Raw genomic sequence first — 21,125 nt, forward strand, 5'->3', positions numbered from 1 at the left:
TTTAGCCCTGGAACAGGGTGTCAGTGACGATGATGGAGACAGAGAGGAGAGGCGGGTGAGAAGCAACCTTACCGAACCCCAAGAGTGTGATGTTTAGATTCGGTCACAAATAAGCTTTAGTTATCCTTGCCACAGTTTGGTGAGCTGGTAGTAGTATTATGGACATAGAGAGAGTAGCTGACTTCCTTTTTCATAGTTCTCACATTCGTCTATTGCAAGTTCTAATGATTTCTGTACATTTCTACTTGTACCATTATAGTCCAAGCCACTGGACACCTGTAACTATTCTTTGAACAGATAGATATAAGAGGGCTTACTCGGTGTCTCTCTCTCCCTACCATGTGAGGTCACCGTGAAAAGGTGGCATCTGCGAGCCAGGGAAAGGCTCTCACCAGGAACCAAATCAGGAGAAGTCTAGATCTTAAACTTTGTAGCCTCCAGAACGATGTTAAATAGATACCTATGGTTTAAATCATTCAGACTCTGGTATTTTAAGTTATGGCAGCCAGAGCAAATTAATGTCCTCTGCTTAGGGGCCCTGGTCATCATCGGCACTCAAGGACCTAGGTTGATAGAGACCCTATTTTATCCTAGCTCAAACCAAAACTAATATACAAAGTCGAAATGGAATTTTTTCCTATCTATCTAAATATAGAAAATCATAATCATCATATTGATCTTCAGGCTAAATCTTCCCCTTATAAGGTGTTTGACATAAATGTATTTTAATAAATTAACTCTTGACCGTGTTTGCAGTAGGACGGTGAGACTTTATACCCATGCTTTCCTTTTTTATGTGAACGTGTATCATCATCAGATTTGGTCCTGCCTGTCCCCCCTCCCACGCCCCCCTTCTCACCCTGGCTTGGCCGCCCCGGCTTTCTTCCTGTTCCTAGGACCTCCCAGCAGGGCTCCTGAGCTGGGCTTTTACGAAGACTTTGCCTCCAGGCCCCTTGTGTCGGAGGCTTCTTGTGGCTCAGCGTCACCTCCCCAGTGAGGCCCTCGAGAGCCATGCCTGGGAACAGTCAGCCGCCCTTCTCTCTGACTCCTTGGCTCATCATCCTGTTCTCGATAGCACTTAGCACCATCTGTAGTCATCTTATTCGTTCGTTCATGTATCGCTTTTCCATCTGGTCCCAAAAGAATATGTTTGCGGAGAGCAGAGGGTTTGCCTCCCTTGCTGACTCCTGCATCACTAGAATCTTCAAGTCCACCCAGCAATTCCAAGGTCCCAATAAATATTTGTGGATGAAATTATCGAATGAGTTCAGTTAAGCGTATGTGCTTTTTAAAATAGTCAGATTGACGTGAGTTTCAGTCCCCTGTTCCATCACCTACTTCATGTGAGACCCTTAGCCAATAACTTAACCTCTCCGTGACTCAGTTGCTTAGGTTTAAAATGGGCACAAGAAGAATGCTATTATGCATTTTGAAACTTTAGTTATTTTTTCCGTTGTGCATTTTAAAAGAAACAATGTACTGTAAAGTACTTAGTTCTGCACCTAGGAAAGAATAAACATTTAATAAGTATTACCTATGTGGTAAATAGTATTATCAGTATGCCCTCTCCTTATAACTTTTAGCCGTGACCAATGGGACATCTTGTTCAGCTTTGTAAACAGCTGTAATTCACACGTGATGTATAATTTTGACAAATATCCATCTATGGGTTAATGAACATGATTAGAAAATTACCTTTTAAAATATTCACTTAAACCATAAAGAAATTTACTTTAGTTTTGAGTAGAGTTATTCAATTTGGTTACTATTTTGATTAAATTAAAAGCATATTAACAACACTAGATATATATGTTTGCTAATTGGCTTTATCAAAGTTTTTTTTTTTATCACCTAAAATTTTTTGGCTTGAAATAAATCGCTGAGATCAGAACCATGCCAAGATAGTGATAAATACCTTTTAACATATGGTTGTCTAGTTGTACATATTTTTAAATACTTGAAACATGCCTTGGAAGGAGTTGTGAGATAGGAGATACAAATTCACATTAGTATCTTAATCATTTCCCTCTAAATAAATAACGGAGAGAAGGTAATATATACACACAAAAGGGTCAAATTGCTGCGCATAAAAGAAAGAAAGAAAGAAAATGAAAGAGAGGGCAAGTGGGACCCGAGGACCCAGATTTGCCAAGGTAGAATCATATTCAAGTTCAACACCAGGAGCACCTGTAGGATGCTGACAGAAGAGACAGGGTAGCAAAGGGTGTGACCCCAGCTCAGCTTTGGCACCAGATGGCTTGTGACATCGGGCTGCTGTAAATAACCTCTTCGTAACAGTTTTTCCTATTAGAAAGTCTCAATTTAACCTACTTATCTACTGGGGTTGTGACAATAATGTAAAATCATAATAATTAAAGGATTTAGGAAAAGGTAATGTACTTCGAAGATGCAAAATACATCTACTACAAGTTCTAATGTTTGGAATGATGATACCAACATTGATTCATAGTTGATTCGTACTCATTGAATCCTGTGCGATAGGCGTAATTATCTCCCTTTTAACGGGTGTTCAACCTGAGACTTGGGGCAGAAAAAGCAACCCGTGGCAGCTCCTGAATGGCTGAGCCAGGATTTAAGCCTTGGTCTGTCTGTCCTCAAGGCTCAGACCCTCTCCATGGCATCACTCAGCCTCACAAAAGGAAACGGCGGTAGGGCAGAGGTGTGCTGTGTATCAGAGCCCCAGGCCTGCGTGGCCGGCCATCAGGGCTGCCCTCTGTGAGAACCTCATTAGGAATTTATTTTCCGCACACACAAATTTTTTTTTTTAAAACATCATATCACCGATCTAATAATTACTGCCAATTTAATAACATCGCCTTCTAGATTTTTCAGGGGTCACACTGAATGTAGCAGTATTCTGGTGCGGTGTACGGAAGGAGGATAATACCTCCTTCATTTCTAAACTCCTTGTGATGCTGTTTAGAAATCGCCCATCTGTTGGGCTTTGTTGGTAACTGGATTTTTGTTTCCTACCTGAAGATACAAGCATCTTCCATGTCTCAGGTGTTGCATTTGTGTCTCTTCTCTGAGCTTCTTTCCCTAAGTTATTTTCCTGAATCTATGGACCAAGGTTATGTTTCAAACTTGGATAAAGAATCCTGTATTGAGTGGCAGCACCCCTCAAACAAACAAACAAACAAATCCTACTTCACCCAGAAGGGAGTAAATGTTAAGAATGTATTAACAAGGCCACACAGAAATAGAAACTTGGAAAATTCTTGAATGCAGACATGGGAAAACATGTTATTAACAGAACATTAAGGAAAAGGAGAGATGCTGGAGATGCGGCTCTCAACAGAGGGTAACACCTGTGTTCAGGGGTTGCAAACCTATTGGGCCCAGAGTAGAATTTCTTACCCTTTTTACTAGTCATGGTGGATGCAAGAATAAATATGAATCAGCAAAGCAGTGTGTGTGTGTGTGTGTGTGTGAGAAAGCCAGCAGGACGTTGGGTAGGAAATATAAGATATGGTGATATGATGGGAAATGTCCTGGATTTGGAATCTTTAAAGGACAGGGTTCTAGTCTCTGTTGCCGCCTGTGGCAGGTTACTTAATTTCTCCAAGTTTTCATTTGTAAAATAAATATGCTACTCCCTCTCCTTTATTTAGTGCTGGTGAGTACTGTGCCAAGTTCTCATAACAGGCCAATGAAGCCAATGCTGTTATTATTCCCGTTTTACACATGGAGAAAACGAGGCTCAGAGTGGTTAAGGAAAAAAATTTGTAATTGTTTGTGAAAGGTTTTTAGATGTGAAATTCAAACTATTGTGATTCACTTTATTGTATAGCTCTATATGAATAAAAATGCTTAAAATATTAAGAAATAAAGGCCATCCATAGTCAGCGATTTCTGTATTATTTGGAATGTCATCAACTTACAGGAAGAAAGCCCTCCATGGAGGAGACAGAGCCTTTTTTGATTGGCATCATCCTCTGGTCAAACTGATCTCCATTGGTGCTTGGCAGATAGGAGTCATAAATATTCATGCTGCAGGGAATGTCAGCATCTTCAGGGCAGTGTGGTTCACACAGCACAGAGACCACAAGGCACCACCTCCTCATTCAAGGCCAGAGTCCAGCCTCTGCAGCCCTAGGCAAGGAGCCACCAGAGCATCCATGCCCGCAAGGGACGATACTGCTTTCTGCCTTTCCCTCTGTGTGAGACACACACATGCAGAGGAGGCACCTTGCCTAGTCGTCACAGAGGAAAAAGGAGACCCCGATTTTATTTCTCATCACTCTCTTTTCCTCTCCTGTTGGTTCGCAAGGTTCTTTGTGGTCACCTGTCCTTTCAGCCGTGGGCCCAGTGCTTAACCTAATCTACATGAGAACTCGCTGAATAGCATGGAAAGATCAAGCCGGAAGGATCTGAGTCTCCGCAATGAAAATATGCATTATCCTTAAAAAAGACATCAAATTTATCTGAGCCCCAGTCTTCTCATCTGTAACTTGGGTGGAACAATATCTCATCTTCCAGGTGGTTGTGAGGATCAAATGAAATGAAATATGAAAAGTATGTCACATGGGCCACATCCAGTAGCTCCTCACAGTAGAAAACTGATATTTTTGGCTGCTCAGAATTTAATTCTTTCTGTTTTCGGGAAACACCTGCTTTATCTCTGTCCATGGAAACTGACCTTCTTTCCACCACCTGGTATCCAGGGCTTGGGAAGATAACCTAGTCCAAGCCAATCTGTTGCTTCTGTCCAGTACCTTGAATTGGGAGCAAGTGCTTCGAAGACCGGGAGAACTTGGGAGACGTCCAACGAGAATAGATGATTTTTTGCTAAAAGGTATTTGTGTTCCTGATCCTGGGAAGCCTCCTTTTTTCACATGTAAGAGAAAAATCATCCTGATACTTGTTGAAAGGATAAGGAAGACTTTATTCGAGATTATTTCAATGGTGTCATGACTATTGCAATAGGGAAGAGAGATGAGTCTCAACTCTAAATACGAGGACAGCTGAGGCTTCATAGCCAAGAGCAGGATCAGTGGGGGTCAGTGGACAGAAAATTACTAAGAAGTGACATCAAGGCTGAGGAGTTTCTTGCTAAACTGACCGAACAGGATTCTGGGCAAAAGCACCAAGGACTTACACATCAAAGGTGAGAGGTGAGGAGCTTAGATATCAAGATATCAAGGCTGTGAGAGTCTCTCAAACTGCCTTACCAGGATTCTTGTCCAAATTGGGCTAAGCAGACCAAAGACCAAGGTCAAGGCCTAGCTGATGAGTGAGCTAAGAGAGCGTTATAGACTTTTGGTCAAGGAGAGGGTCTTTGTCACCTGCCACATCTGAAGTCTGGTTTCTAAGCCTCTTTTCAATTCTGTGTTCCCTTGATAAACTTCTGGTATATCTTTTTTTTTTTTTTTTTTTTTTTTTTTTAAGACAGCCAGTCACTTTCTGCCAAGAATACAGATTAGATGTACTCTTCTCTCTAATAGTATTATATAGAGCAAACTGCAGCCCAAATAATGGAGATATTGAATGAATCAAAAATGCATTTTCACCACTCTGTAGTCTAGTTCATTTTGAAGAAAGAATTAACTGATGATACAATTTCATTCTATGATTTTACTTAGTCGTTATTGTTGTTTTTAATGAGCTACCATCAGTGTAATCTTGGTTCGAATATGTATTCAGTGGAGTATCTCTTAGCTCGATATCTTCCCGTGTGTTTGAAATACAGGTCTTAGACTGATACCTATCCTAATTCTGTGAGGTGGTTATTATTTAGAGATGAGGTTCCAGAGTTTGGGTTACTGGTCCAGAGTCATGCAGTTTGTGGTGGAGCTGAGATTGAAACCCAGATTTTCTAAGATTCAAACCCAGATTTCCTGAATCCAAACCCCAACTCTCCCAGTAATGTTTTAAATGCCAATTCTAGGACTCTGAAAAATTGAAACCATAGCTTGAAATTTTTAAATCAGGATCATTCATTCCCCTCTGCAAGCTGGTTTATTCATGGAGAACCCGTTTCTTTAATACCATCTCCTGAGAGGTGTGTCTAGTGCATCATAAAAATTGCAGCCAGGCTTAGGTAAGGACCACCTAAGATTGGAGTTTTTTGGATGTGGTCCTTGTCTAAATTCTATGACTGTCAGCTTAGACAAAATGCATCAGACAGGTGAAATGCTTGCTGAAGCTAATGGTTGACTGGTGGCTTCCTACCCCGCCACCGACCATTAAGTCCACCTAGGGGAATTCGCTCGAGGAGCTACAAATGAGTGAGTGGAAGGCCTGGGAATAAAATGGAGACATCCACAGAACCAGGCACCACTGCGTACTTTTCCTCATCACGACGCGACTCTGTGACAGGCACACAGTGGATGTATTTTTATTTCAGTAATTTCCTGGTGACACCCTGCTCCGCTGAGAGAAAATGCCAGACGCACGCTCCCCTCCCGTGGCACGCGTGTGGGGTTGCACAACGAGGTTAACCATTTTCTCAGGTTTTGGTGTCAGGGTAACTGTCGTTTGAATTGATCTGGAAAGACACCGCCAGCGGTGCTCTTGTTAATTCCAGCTGATCACTCTCCGGCAGGAAAACCAGAGGCAGGCTTGCTCCCTTGGCGGGTCTTAGATCCTTAAACGCTTGTGACTTCAGGTACTAATGAGCTAAAGGAAATCTTCCCCACACTGTTTAACCTGCTGCTTCTCGAATGACAATCCTCGGGGTCTTTCCTTCATATTCAGTCTCTGATAAGCTATTTTATAATTTCCCGATGACAGTTAAATTGAGTCTCCTCGTTAGTGTAGTTACCCAATTTGCTTCCGATAATTCTACCTTAAGACACTTCTGATGAGGAGCTTGGTCGCAGGCAGGCATGCCACCTCCAGCAATCCTTATGGGGAGGGTAGTGGGGTGTGTGTGCAAACGAAATACTTTTTAAGACAAAAAAAGAAGGGAGGGGAAATCGTTGTGTTTTGTTTGTTTGTTTGTTTTGTTTTGTTTGTTTTTTTTAAAGCTTGTCTCTGAGTGCAGGGACCATTTCCCAGGATTTTATATGGTTAATGAAAAGTCAGACAGCAGATGACATTTACCCTGCTAAATGTTGATGATTAAGAAGGAAAAGGTTATACTCTGCTTTTTTCCTCTGGAGCTTCTGAACGGGGGTCAATACGGATGTCTGCACAAAAGCAATTGCCTGTTTGTGAACAAGGGAACGACGGGAGCCCAACTCCGATGTTGCAGTGGCTCTTGCTGATGGTAATTATTTGTGTCCCCTCCACCCCGCCCCCACCCTGGGTATTCCCTTTTCTGAATCTGGCTGGTTGAAAGCCTCACTCCAGCCTCCCAGCCTCCGTTGGCCAGCTCCCTCCTGGACACATGCCAGCAGCCCATAATTAAAGTGTTTCTGGAGGGAGCGTCTCCTTGGACTACCCATTGTGAATGATGTCCTTGGAGTCTGGCTCTAATAATTGAAAAGAAATGAGACCTTTCCAATTTGTCCCTCTTTCTGTGGCTCCCGCCCCGCCCCTTTTGTGAGACACAAACATTGTGAAATGCCACACAAGGTCGAAGAATCCGTTTCTGTGAACTTGAAAGCCAAAGCATAATGCAGCCCCTTTTCCCACCCCAGGAGTGACTGCGTTAAGTGTAACCTTCCTATTACAATTATTCTTGCATGATTAAATAGAAACTGTCCTCCTCTTATTCCCTTTGTTGATAGATTAAATGTTCCAATGAGACATTGGACTAGATTGTAATGAAGCATTTCTGGAGCGTCAAATTATACATTAGATATGTCTTTGAAGATTACCTTCAATGAGACTTGATTATGTGACTGTTAATTCTAAACAATAAACATTATCAGCATTTTCATGTATGTTATGTCATTCAATATCGATAATAATTTTATGAGGTAGTTAACACTGATATTATAAACCCACTTCGTACTACCGAAAAAACCTCAACTCCGAGAAGTTAACTAGCTTCTCCTAGGTCCTCCAGCTTGTAAGTGGAACTAAGACTTGAATCCAGATTTCCTGATTTCCAAAGTGAGGTTCTTTTCACTGTACCATTCGATTATTTATAAATTCAACATACAGAAAATATATTTTGATCTTCACGAAATTCTACAAATATATCTCCAAATGCTAAGGAACAAAGATCGAAAAATTATGACGTTTTTCAGAAGATAGTTTTGATTGAGTTTGTACTCTCTCCTACCAAGTGGCCCAGACTCACAGAGGGAGAACAATGATATTACCAAACCCCATTCTGAACAATGCAATTCATATACAAAACTTGGAAGGAAATTAAAGAGGCTTGTTGGCTTCTGTTCCACAATAAACATGGGAAAAGAGATCAGTGTTAGCTTAATGGAAACCTTCATTCAAATTCCTAATTGGGTATAATGAACAAAGGAGAATGTCCCAAATGCTTGAGAACTGTAAACAGTACAGTGTTCTTTTAGCGATCATACACTGATTGTCTTAGTGAATCTGAATTACATGGGCCCAAATGCTGCGGTGGGAGGCAAAGCTCCTCTGTGTTTTCAATCAGCTCCAGGCTGTCTTGGGGAGGGGTTGTGGGGGTGGGGAGGGTTCTTGCTGGCTGGCACCATGACAGAGTTGCCAGATAAGAGGACAATCACTTTTCAAAGAATTATAATGAAGGAAAACCTGATCTTGATTTAAGGATACCGGCTTTCGAAACATATATTGGAAATAAGAGTAGTTCATGTTTAAGTAAATAGTTTCTAGAGACTAAGCCACCAATTCTAAAGATGGTCAAGATTATTTTTGTAACCTACACTGAGGAGTGGTGCTCAGAGTTTGTATCAACTTCCTTTAACTTCCTCAGCAGTCATAAGTCTTTGTCCAGAGGAGACAACTCAATTTTGGGTTGAAAAAAAAAGTTGGACTCAGACCAATTCTGGAGAATTAAATGAGGGGTTAAGTAGAGGGCAAGGCTATTTTGGGTCAACATAAATTATGCCAAGTTTAGGTGACAGGGTCAGGAGACTTAGGTTCAAATCCCAACATTGCAATTTCCTATTCTCTGTGATTTTGGCCAAATTATCTAAGTTTTCTCAACTGCTGTTTTCTCATCTGTAAGATGGAATGAAGAGTTTTGCTAACCGAATTGGCTTGTCACTCATTTATTTCTTATGTATTTATTCTTTCATTCCACATGATAATGGGCATCTATTACGTACCTGGCTCTGTTTTAAATCCTGGGAACAAAAGAGGAATGAACACAATAGGAGTCCTAGAACTCAAGGAATGTACCAGAAAGGAAATGTAGACAAAAACCTTGTAAGAAATTAAAAATATATATAATATGTAAGGTCCTTGCCTTGGTCCCTTAATTCTCACAGGGCAATGTCAGGCGGGTCAGATAATGCCTGCACACACGGTGGGGTGGCTTGTGTTATAGGAGAAAAATCATGAGCTTGGGATATTGTAATCTTTTATAATGGACAGTAAGTTTGCCTGGTTTGCCCTGGAAAGAGAGACATTATTTTTATTATACAGGATAGTAAATAAATCTGCTTTTTACTATCTCCATTTTCTAAAGCGTTTCACTATTCAAACATCCTTGAAAAAGTAGTGCAGAATAAAGGAAGCCAGCTCCTCTGCTTGCAAGGTGTAAAGAGATGCAAGAGACTCCTGGAGAATGGTCTCACCACATGTCAGAAATGCAGATTCTTAGGTCCCATCTAGACCTACTGCATCTGAAATTCTGGGGGTGGGGCTGAGCCATTTGTGTTTTAATAGGCATGCAGGTGATTCTGATGCAGCTGACACTGAGATCCACTGTCTAGGGCAGCGGTCCCCAACCTTTCTGGCACCAGGGACCTGTGCTCCTATGAGAATCTAATGTCTGGTGACCTGAGGTGGAGCTGAGGTGATGCTAGTGCTGGGGAGCGGCTGCAGATAAAGATGAAGCTTTGCTCACTCACTTGCCACTTACCTCCTGCTATGTGGACCAGTTTCTAAGAGGCCGTGGACTGGTTCCGGTGTGCGGCCCGGGAGTTTGGGGACCGCTCTTCTAGGCAACTGACTTAAGGCTGACTGGGGAATTTGGGTAGAAGTGGGTGGGAAATCGATGGAGCTGTCTCCTAGGGCAGTGCCTGCAGGTGACCAGGATGTGAGGGGGTGCCTGGGCTTCTCATGGTAGGGCCACAGGGTGCAGAGGGATTGGGGGTGGGACCTGGAGAGTCAGTATCAATAAATATGAACTCATCTAGAAATCAGGATTTCTGGGTTTCTGCCCTTAACCGTTACCATGTACACCTGAGGGTGGCGGGGGGGGGGGGGCAGGGAATCTAGTTTAAAGACTTTTTTAAATCTTGAAAAGATTTTGAAGATCACCTAGTCCTTGGATTCCAAACAGAGATTTCTGGTGTTACAAGGCTAATCCCCTGATACACAGGCTTTAGGGGGATTTGCAGGGGTCGCCCATGGTGAGGAATGGGATTTGGGGACATTCTTGCAGCTGACATCACTAGTCTGTCCAAATGCCTTATTTTTCTTTAAGATGAAAGAGGACAAGTTATCTATCTTTTGCTATTTGCTAGTCCTCTGTTCTCTGTGTTCTTGTCAAGAACCACTCATTTTTTAAATAAGCTTAATTTCTGGCATAATTTTGCATTGCTTGGATGAATCATCGAGGGGCTGGCAGAGTATGGGGCATTTGAATCCTCAGGCTGTGACTCTGTACTAAAAATTAGCCCACATGAACAACTTCTGAGGAAAAACTCTTCATTGAGTTACCTTCTTTGCAGCCAGATGGTTTTTTTTGGTTTGTTTTTTTTTTTTTTTTTGGTGTTCCTGAAGTCAGCAACACCTGGAGGGAGGGAGAGATGGAGGGAGGGAGGGAGGAAGGGAGGGAAGGAGGGAGGGGGAGAGAGAGAGAGAGAGAGAGAGAGAGAGAGAGAGAGAGAGAGAGAGAGAGATTTTGAAGTACTTTCTTGTAAATCAGTTCAAAGTTTTTAGCAAGTTGGATATATTATTAACCACAATGTGAGTTCTCAAAAACAATTTTGGAACTCTTAGAATTTTTGTCTATTTTTACATTGTTTAAATTAAGTATTTTTAGCCAGCCAAGCACATTGAAAAAAATTAAATTTTAGTTCGAATGAAAACAGTTTAAGGTGAATCTTTAATTTTAATTGCAACCGATACTTCAAAATGGACTTAAGAAACATTCGTGGGTAATAGTTTTGAGCTGTTTTCCAGGAAAAAAATAATTTGTAACTACAGATTTGTTAATTAGTTACTGCAATTACAATGTTCAGAAGGATAAGAAAATAGGAAACAGTAACAGCCATAGTGTAGAGAAGAGAAAAGACTAGACAGGAAAGAGTCAAGAGGAGTGAAGAGGAGTAAAGAGAGAAAAAGGAGAGATTGAGAGCAAGAGTGAGAGAGAAAGCAGGGGAGCGAGTAACCATATGTGAAAGACAGTTGTCATCCGCAGCTCCCTCGACCTCACCCTTGTTAGAATTGTGTTGTTTCTAAGGGATGAGCAACTACTTTTCGGTTTTAAGCTAATGCTTTCCCAGAAAATGTTCTTTGTTCCTTAAATTATTGATTGGGCAATTAAGGGTCTTAAATGAGATTTTAATTCATTGGTAATCTTTCTGAAATGTGACCTCCTGGAACGAACTGACTGAGCAGCTAAACTGCCGTCTGACTAATTGACGAGAGGACGACAGTGCAGGAGAGCAGTAAGAATATGCCTGGGGACAGCAGCAGGGCCCCTCCACAGGCCTGGCTCCATGCGGCGGGAAGGCTGGGAATTTTTCTCCACTGCTTTCCTGAAAAGGGTTGTAGGGTCTTCTTGTCAGTCCCCATCAGCAGGGTTGAAACTGTCATTCGACGATCTGCTTATAGCTCAAGAGCGTTTACTCCAACCTGTCTGTCACACCTGACCACCGAGAAGTTGGTGACTCAGACACAGAAGGTACCCAGTCATGAATCCATGAAGGCATGGAGAAGTCCTGAAAGTTTGGGAGGTGCAGTTTTATAGTTGTACGGAGGGAAGTATTTGGTATCATAAACTCTGGATTTAGATCTTTCACTACCTCTTAATGGCAGAAATCTTGGAAAAGATAATTAATATCTCCGCTTAATTTTCTCATCTGTAAAATAGAGATGATGATAAAACGGTGGGACCAATACGTGGAGAAAAGCATGTAATGTAAATAAAATACTTGGCATCATGTCTAGTAAGCATCTCTATAAATTTGTTAACTGTCATTATTTTTACAATTATATGGATGTTCCATCATTTCTGCCATTGTCAAAGACAAGATCATAAGAGACAGATTGGGGTGTCAGTTTTCCAGATCAGGATTAAGTCAAAAGATCTGGGAACAGGGATGTGTATAAGGAGAGAAATCAACCAGATTTCGGGAAAAGATAGGCAGAGTATGAAGACCAAAACCTCAGCTAGCACTTAGTAGTATATTACCAATACGAGTACCTGTCTTTTGCTGCTTATCTCCCAAGTGCCCTTCTCTTCTGTTATACTGCTGTTACTTTTTTTTTCATTCAAAAATATTACTTATTTTAAATTAATAAATATAAGGCAATGATAATTTATTTGCTTTTGAAATCTTCCTCATTTTCATGTTTAACTTCCTAAATATGATCTCAGTATCCTGAATATAAAATCTACTGGATTATTGCCCTGATTTAAATAAATGCAAAAATATTTACAATTATTTTTTTAGATAGGAACATGGGCATTTATTTATAATGAGAAAAGAAATGGTAACACAATACAAACATTTAAAAAGCTGGTAAGTACCACAAACTAATTAGGAGCACAAACACCTAGAATTTTTTTTTTGTAATTAGCTGCCTGACATACTTCTATAATACGTTTTCTTTTTTGTTATAAAGATTGTAAATTTTTTTTTAATTTTAAAAAAGTTTTCCATTACAGTTAACATATTATATATTAATTTCAGGTATATGACATAGTGATTAGACATTCATCTAACTTACAAAGTGATCACCTGGATAAGTTTAGTACCCCTCTGACACCGTACATAGTTATTATAACATTATTGACTATATTCACTATGCTGCACTTTATACCCCCATGACTGTTTTTATAACGGGCAATTTGAAATGCATTATTGTGTCTAATCCTCATGTCCACTCCATAAAAAGGAAAGTAGCATTTTCCAGGTTTAACTGGCGAGGAAAAAAGAGCTCAGAACATTTACGTAACAATCGAGAACCCAAGTTCTCATTCCAAGGGCTGTAGTCTTCCCATCGCACCCATACTTCAGCCGAACGCTCTCGGAGCCATTGGAAGTATCTGTGTGTTCTGGTCTCTTTTCTCCTTTTTTCCCTTTTGTATTAGAATGGCTGAGATTTGGGCCCTAGAGAAAAATTCAGAGGTCTGCTCCACACCCCTATCTTTCTCATCTCGTCTCCCTTTGATTTCCTGGCTCCTGTTTTACTTTGTGTTGTGGGTGGGTCTCTTATTGTACCTCTGATTTTATTATAAACATTTTGAAATGGAGATTATGTCAGTTAGGTATTGCATACAACAAGTCAATTTCAAACTTACAAACATTTATTGTTTCTCACGGTCTATGAGTTGACCTGGGGTTGGCGATCTAGGCTGGGGTTGGCTGCAAATAGCTCTGCTCCATGCATCTCTCATCTGCCTGCTAGGACTATCAGGCCAGCCCAGGTATGTTCCTGGGAATGACAGAGGTACCAGAGGGCAAATGGGAGCACACAAGACTTCTTAAAATCTAACCTCAGCACTGGCACACCTCATTTATATCTCAGAAAATCACATGTCTGAGCCCAAAGTCAGGAAGCGGAGAATGCTCTCATCCACAATGGAGGACGTCACAAAAGCATTCAGAAATAGGGAGGGGCTGATAATTGGGGCCATTGATGCAGTTTATCAGAGGTGTGCCAACCAAGCGATCATTCGGCAGCCTTCTGTTGGTTTCCGTGACGGTGATCTCGAGACCTGCTGTTGGTTTTACGATGTTGCCTGATGGTTTTTCTCCTGCTATCTGAATCAGAGTTGAAGGTTAGTTTTTTTTTTTTCCCCAAGGGAATCAGATGCCTCCCTTGGGGGTGGTTGACACCAAGTCGTGCTTTTCCCAGCGCCCCTCTTCGCTCCTTCTCCCCTGTGCAATTGTAAACTCCAGAGAACGAACAGTGTCTTCAGACTCTTTCATCACCAAGGAGGACACATTTACGTAATTGAGGTTTTTTAAATTTCTTTTCCTTTGCATCCCCCAGCATGTTCCTTAAAAATCTCTATTTCCTTCAGTAAGTTTAGGGACAACTTAAGAGGTGACATTTACACTACAGTCTGGCTTTCTGGGATTTTAACTGGTTTTATACCTCTGTAACGCTTTTACTAATCTCACTGTTTTTATGAAGGCAAGACACGATACTGTTTGTTTGATAATGGGTAGAATTTCAAGCAAGAAATGTGCTGCTTGGGTCACAGAGGAGCTCTGAAATTGAAATTACCTCCTGTCATTGGCCACGAATCCTGATTATGGCACACCATGGGTGCTCAAACATAACACCGCGACTCTTATTTTTGCTCCGCAAAATTCTACCCTTCCAAGGTAGGGCTCTGAAAGTTTTTGATCTAGTTCTTCAGGTTATAACAGGTCATTTGGATCAACACTAACCTGGCCTCCGAGGCCACGTGTAGTCTGGGCTTTTCATTCTTTGCATCTCCCTTTCTCCCTCCTTTGTGACAACATGCTCACACACGAGCCTTTCTCCCCACTCTCACGGACTGAGCTACTGCCTGCCTCAGACCTTTGCCCCCTCTCACTTCCTCTGCCTGGAAGTTCTTCCTCCCGCCATTCATCTTTCACCTGGCTAAATTCCTGCATCTCCTTTGGGACTCTGCTAAGTCATAACTTACTTAGGAAGCTGGCCTTACCTCGCAGTTGATATCACCCAATCTGTCGCCACATGCCCGAGAACTCGTCATCTTTCCTCGTAGAACTGTTCACATCTCTAGCGAGTGAGTGACTCACTGTACGGTTTTTGTTTCAGGCGTATTTTCCTCTCCAGTCTCCTAGTTCCTTGAGGATGAGGACTGGATTAGTATGACACTCCCTATTTCCCCAGGCCATATAGCATGTAGCATTTGCCACAGAGTTGGTTGCCATTTCCTAGTTGTTGAATGGGTGGATGGATGAATGAATGGATGAAGCTTTGTAGAGACATAACTGCTCAGGACTGGAGTAGCCTCTCAACCCGGCTCCATTTCCGGGGTGCCACGGCAGCCCTCCTGGTCTCCCAAGTAGACAATAGCTTCTACTTGAACTCTTCTCCCAGCTGGGAACTCACTCTTTTTAATGCTATCAATTTCGTTGCTAACAGTTGTAAAATTTCCACATCTGTTAAACTAAAGTTTATCATTCCATAACTTTTATCCAATGATTTTATGTCCAGCTGCTTGGGATTTTTACTGAACAACCCTAATATACCCTATATTTGGCAATATTTTGGCTATTTGAAAACAATGATTGTAGCCCTCAAGCTTCCTTTATTGAATACTCACTGCTTGATATGCGTGCTTTATTGATCTTAGCTAAGTTAATTCTCAACACCATCTTGAGTGGGTTGCCGTTGTTATTCCCATTTTCAGATGAGGATACTGCGCCTGAAAGAGTTTAAACAATTACCCAAGAGTAGGGAGTCAGTAAGTGGCAGAACCTGGGTTTGAAACCAGGAGCCGTAATTCGTGTAACCCAGATTCTTTTATGCCAGAAGACTAATATAGATAATATAGTGAACGAATGTGAAGGACTCTGCAGAACTTAACGCCTTAGATGGCTTTTCCTCTCTTCTCATATAATTTTGAATAGTGCTACAAAATGATTTTGTCTGTACTTCCTTAGAGTTGGTGATTTTTTTTTTTTATCTCTTTCCTCATTCACCTAATGGACACCCATATGTGTAGGGCTTCATCTTTAAGTAGACTGCCCCTCCCTGTACAACGCATTCAGTACCCTGAAACCTGATAGTGACAGTGACCATCATTTTAACCCTGTGCTATTTTTTACACGGTGTCTCCGTTTATTCACTTTCTTCTCCTTACTTGACCAAATGTCCTGGGCCCTGTTCTTCCTCCCTCCTCTCTCGTACCTAACTCTGCTCTGGGACTGATGCTGCCTCTCCTTGACACCTCTGTTTCACTTGTATTCGCTGCTGCCTCCACCTCGTGCACCCCTGGGGAACGACCTAAAATAATCTCTCTGACAGTTTAGCTACATTTTGCTGACATAACGAACAGTGCCCAAGTCCTAGTGACTTACACAGCAAAAGGCTTATTTCTAACTCACGCTAAATGTCTTCAGTGGGTTGATAAGCAGACGATTCAACATAATGCCTCGGAGACCCAGGCTAATAGAGCAACCACCATCTTGAATGTGACCTGTTGTGTGACAGGAAATAAAAGAGAAAGACCTCTGACATCTCTCGCTGACAATGGAATGCTTGGCCTGGAAGTGACAGTAGTCACAAGTCCCCAAGGGAGCTGGAGGGTGCAATCCTGCCACGTACGCAGACACTGGGGGACTAAGAAATATTTGGTTTATATTTGATAATTTAGTCCATATGACTAAAATCTGCCTTAGAGATCATTTGAGTATATTAAATAGAAACCTACTCAATATAGCTTGAGTAAAATGGAAATTATTGTAAGGAATCATGAAAGTTTAATGGAATCCAAATCGAAGTATAGTTACTATGTACTTTCTAAACTACAAAATATACAAATTATGGATATCCATAACTACATAAACTATGGAGATTGAAAACTGGAAGGCTTTCAAAAACTAGCCAACGATCCCATTGCTTCTTTGTGTTTAGGAACTAATGCCCGCCCACCTCTCTCCTTGCACATCTGATTTGTTCTCCGCCCCCTCCTCTTGCCTACAAACGAGCCTTCTCTGTTTGCTTCTTAGCACATGTGGTTCTCAGACTGATGAAATGGGAAGCTTAACTCTTGAGTCTATTTGACTTTATAATTTGGGGGCTGTAGCTGGCTAACCCGGACTCTCTCTGATCCTTGGGTTGGGATCCTTCCATGGCCCAATTAATAGTGACTGTTGGCAGGGGGACGATGATGTCAGGTGACAATGGGTAGTGCTGCTTCCAGGGAGCACAGGGGAGGGATTTATAGCATCTTTATCACATCAGTCTTTCCTAGCACCAGCTTAAATGACCAATAACACAGTATCTTTCCATATAGTCTAGAACATCAGGAAAGTCCCAGGGTTCCTTTGTCTTCTCTTTTCCAGCTGACTTCTGAATTCTACCTTATAATTTTATCTTTTAATATTAAGATTAATTTAAACCCAGTTAAATTGAACATTCTTCCCTCTAAGCTCTCCGTGTATTCTTGTCAACAAATTAACTACTAAATTAGTTCAATGAATGATTATCGAGTGTCTATTATGTAGGGGATTTATTTTGGTTTGGATGTAACCAAAAAGAACTGTTTCAAATTGCTTATGATCAAGTGTTGACAGATTTGTGTAAATTGAGATTCTAAGATCAGGTTTCCAGGGTCAACAGATCATAGGCACGTGAGGATAGAGGAAAGAGAACTGACTTTTCCATGTACTGGGCCCTCTAGGAATAATTTCTCATAAATCCTTACAATACACCAACATAGATAGCCATTATCATTCTAATTTAAGGAGAAGCAAGATTTAAGGTCATGCCTTTTAGATTCCAAAGTCTGTTTTTCTTTCTAGGTCAAGCTGCCTCTAAGAATGAGGTGGTAATGTGGGCCAGAGCTGACTAAGCTGGGCAGGTCCTTGACTCTGTTCTTTCTCTTTCTGGCTGGTAGCACTACCTTTGTAATCTCCTTAATCGCGTCATGAGAAAACTTGCTTCCTACAGTCAATAAATAACTGGGTGGTTTTTTATTTGGGTTCTTTGTTAATTATTATATTTATGTTCAAATCCAAGTAGAGCTTTGTGATAAGATGAAGAGGCCAAAGGACTGTGGGTTGATCATTAAAACTGGAAGAGATGATTTCTGACACTGTCATGGTGGGAAATAAATTCTTATCGGACTGAGTTAACAATTGACCATGTGCCTCTGTGTGAATGATGCACTTCATGAGGGAGCTCACCCTCTGGGAGGGTGTGAGACCTGTTCACACTGTTTTCATCTCAGAGTTGATAATTATCTTTGCCATTCAGAGGTTAATCCAGCAGTTTATTAAATGGTGCCTCCCTGGCCTCCAAGAGCTCTGTCTTCTTCTGTGAGTTCCCATCTCATTCTGGGGAAATTGCTTAGGTCCTGGTGGAATATTGCAAACTGTAAAAGCTTTTCAACTTCCTCTCTGCTCTGAAGCACGTCACTAACAATCAATACATTAAGGAGACACAGTGGAATGGTGGGAAAAGCGTGGACGAAGGCAGGCCTGGGTTCGAATCCCGGCTCCTCTACTTAGTAACTCTGTAGACCTGGCTAAGTTATTTAACCTCACAGGGACTAAACGAGGTAAAGCATGTCACAACTATGCAATGCAATACTGTGTGTAGAAGTCTGCCGTGAGTGACTATGTAGACCGAGCGCTGTGACTCTAGGGAGTGCCGTTTACATGAGGTCAGTACTGTGCAGTGAAGAAACTTATAACCATAGTCACCCTACGGAAGTGCTTAGCATACTGCCAGAGAAAAGAAAGTATTTTAAAAGGCAACTATTTACTCATACCCTAAAGGGAAAACAGGAAAATAAAGCCTTTCAGCTGTAATTTTCATAGAAACAGAATCAGTTATAAACCGAATTCCTCAAACACTCTGGGTCTCACGCTCTGGCTTTGAGAGGAGACCACTTCACTGTCTGTGGAGCCTTGTTCCTTATTACTACTTTGTATAATTTTCACGCTGGGTACTTTCTCTTGTCTTCTTTCTTCTTGGATTATTGGTTCTTTTGAGCAACGTGTCTAATTCAGTTTGTTTTCACTCCAACTGAACATTGCTTCTTCAATAAATAACTTCCGTTTTGGACACAGGAGGCTGTAGGCAAATTCTGACTTTGAGATCTTGGAATACTTTTCTCCATCCTGGAGCTAGAGTTTTGTTTTTCTGTTTGCCTGGGAGACTGTGTGTAGAATACCATGAGCTAGGTTTAGGAGACAGAGAACCTGCTTTTGTGAGTGAGGGTGGTAGCTTCAGACTGTTAGAACTTGAACTTGAAAATTATGATGAACTTGAAAATTTTTGAGCATCCATTTCATGATCATAGTAGCACAGAAAGCCTTTGAAAGTTGCAGCAAAAAAGTAAAAGAATGAACTTTCCCTGTGACTAGGGAATTTGGTGCTTCTTGAGAGTATCTGTGGGAGACACAATTTATAATTAGATTGTCAAACATTAATACCAATTTATGAATGCTGAACCTTAGGTGCAACTGAATTCTGTTATTACCTGGAGGGAAAGCGTTTTGTGGACCTTAAACTGCATTAATTTTGAATAGCTCAGCACAGTATCTACACTTTTAACATGCTGATTTGCTCTGACATTGTAAGGTGATGTCTTACCCACATTGGTAGATGTGCCGTTTGCTTCATTCCTTTAGAAGTACATCAGGAGAAAGAAAAGGGAAGAAAAATATGGGAAATTATATCCATTTGGGAATCATAAAAAGACTTGATTTTTTTTATCTTTCATATGTCAATGAATTTATTTGAAATACATTTTTTTGTATGTTGAAATTGTACCACTCAAGGAGAGTGGGTTGTACGTGGAGGGTGAGGGATGAAGGACGTAACAATATTCCTGAGGTCTCTTCAATTCCAAGCCCTTTGCATGTTTGTTTAACCCTCATAATATTTGCATGAGGCTGGGGTTATTGGTCCCATTTAGCAATGAGAAAAGCCAGACTCAAGAAGATAATTAATTTTCTCAATATCACACCTTTCATACTGGCAGAGATTAGGTTCTAACTCGTATCTGCTGACCCTAAGCCTATCCTCTCCTTCAGACCAGGGTCAGAAAACATTTTTGGGATAGGGCTGTAGTTAATAGGCTTTGCGGGCTGTATGGTCTCTGTCACAACTATTCAATGTTCTTAGGCAGTGCAAAACCAGCTGTCAACAATACATAAACACACGAGCACTGCTATGTTCTGATAAAACTTTACTTATAAAAAGAAGCAGCGGGTGGGATTTGGTCTGCAAGCCTAGTTTGCCAAGCCCTGCAAACTTCAGAATAAAAGCCAATCAACCAAAGAAACCCACAAAAAAAAGAGAATAGAAAAATGCTGAATGAAGATAAGGTTGGGAGGAGTACACTCTGTTTGGAAAAGGGCACCATAAAAATTAGACACACACACACACACACACACACACACACACACACACACGCTCCTCATATATTGAGAGGAAAGGTCATTTTATATACACTGTTAGATTGTATCAGGTGTATGACTGTTGGTCCCTGGAAGGCAACCAAGCTCTTCTTTAAATATATGTATATGCCTAGTGTTGCAACTATTACATCTTAGCTCATCACAAAAGACCAGGTTAAGGCATTCTCTGACACATGCCAACCATTTACGGTCCCTCCCCAGTTAGGTGGCTGGTTCCTTCTCATCTTGTCATGGACTAAATTTTAACGTAATTCTTAAATTCTTAATATAAACAGATAATCTCATTGTTGGAACAATTCCAATATCATAAAGCTGAACAGATAAAACTTACTTTTAAGGCAAAACTATAAAGTTATTTTCTTTACTGAAGATATCATGAATGATACATTTCTAAAAAAAATTCTTGGCCATTTTTTTTGTATTTTTACATGTTATACAGATAGAGGCTGGGAGGTCTAAAACAGGATGCTAATTAAAAAATGGTAAAAATAAGTATTTCTTTACAAAAATCAATGTAAGTTTGTAAAAGGTGAAAAAGGAGCTTAACTCTCATTAAATTTCTTTAAAAATCATCAGCTCGTTTCCTCATACAAAGGTGTGGGATATCTGACTGTTGGAAATTACCAAATGCATTGACTAAGCCAAATAATGTTGCTGAAGAACAGCGAAGACTTGAAGTTGTTTCGCGGTGGCATTCAGACTCAGGGGCTTAATCTACGGGTTCAGAAATCCTAGGGCAGTAGGTGTGGC

The sequence above is a fragment of the Rousettus aegyptiacus genome, unplaced genomic scaffold (assembly GCF_014176215.1).
Source record: "Rousettus aegyptiacus isolate mRouAeg1 unplaced genomic scaffold, mRouAeg1.p scaffold_m13_p_10, whole genome shotgun sequence".
NCBI lineage: Eukaryota > Metazoa > Chordata > Mammalia > Chiroptera > Pteropodidae > Rousettus > Rousettus aegyptiacus.